The sequence below is a fragment of the Ixodes scapularis genome, unplaced genomic scaffold (genome assembly GCF_016920785.2).
Source record: "Ixodes scapularis isolate PalLabHiFi unplaced genomic scaffold, ASM1692078v2 PGA_scaffold2__306_contigs__length_199485367, whole genome shotgun sequence".
Lineage (NCBI taxonomy): Eukaryota > Metazoa > Arthropoda > Arachnida > Ixodida > Ixodidae > Ixodes > Ixodes scapularis.
Window position 1 is genome coordinate 28,222,663 of NW_024609857.1, and position 1,109 is coordinate 28,223,771.

Genomic DNA, 1,109 nt, shown 5'->3' on the forward strand with positions numbered 1-1,109 from the left:
TCGAACAGAGAAAATCAAGGCCGTTTTGTTTCTGATGTAGTAATGTCTTAAATGATCCGACATTAAAACAAAGAGATGCTTCTTTTTCTTTTTTATACATAGTGACCATGTTGACAAATGGAAATGTGGTGTACTCAGCTCCTTCCACCCCCCCCCCCCCCCCGCCCCCCCATGGTCCCCCGGCAAAAGCTGAGGGTTTTCCAATGCTGCACTAACCGTATCAAAGAGAACAAAAAAAAAAAAAAAAAAAGCAGGAAATAAAAACCGAATTTGCTTGCTGTGTGGGTGGATTGACTGAAGACAAGAAACTTCTAAATAATAAAAGCGCTTTCAGCAACCAAGAAGCCCTCCAATGGCACATATCTCCGTATCATAATGAATCCGGCAACTGCACCACTAGTCCTTGTGAAGAGCAGCAGACAAAAAATATGAAGAAAAAGTACTTTCATTTCCACGTCTACAAAACAAAACACACCGCCACCGGGTGGACTCGAACCACCAGCCTTTCGGTTAACAGCCGAACGCGCTAACCGATTGCGCCACGGAGGCTAGCTTCTTTAAACATTTTAATACTTTTAAAATATAAAGAGCAAATGAGTACATCAATGAAGCAATCGGTTTCTTATGTACACATGAGCAAAGTGAAAAGTATATTTAGATTACGCACACGATGGTCTGATTTGCCTTTTAACACATTTTTTTTTTTTTTTTTTAGGTTAAGGGGAAAAATTATTTAAAGGTCATTGAGTTTTTCTTTTTGTTTAGCTTGCATTAGTATCTTAAATCACGTAGTTACGGTTGTTTTGTATTTTTTGGAAATCTGGGGTCCGAGACATGAATCAAACATAGAGAAGCCATCTGGCTGGTTTAATTCAGATGCATGGACACTTCTTACTTTCGCTACTCGTTCTAAAAATAGAGACTTTGCTATGCGAGGTTTTCCTGCGTGTCGGCCAATCACTCTGCATTTCCATAAACTATAATGATAATAATAATAATAATAATAATAATAATAATAATAATAATAATAATAATAATAATAATAATCCTTTACTATGATACTATGAAAGCCAATTAGCGCGAACGTACCGTACTGAGCTATTTCATTT

General features: G+C 37.2%; 1 non-coding gene across 1 annotated transcript; it reads right to left on the reverse strand.

Annotated features, from left to right (window-relative positions):
- Positions 1-475: 475 nt before the first annotated feature.
- Positions 476-549, reverse strand: Trnan-guu. The gene has a single exon. It is a non-coding gene; the product is annotated as a tRNA-Asn (tRNA).
- Between the last annotated feature and the right edge of the window lie 560 nt (positions 550-1,109).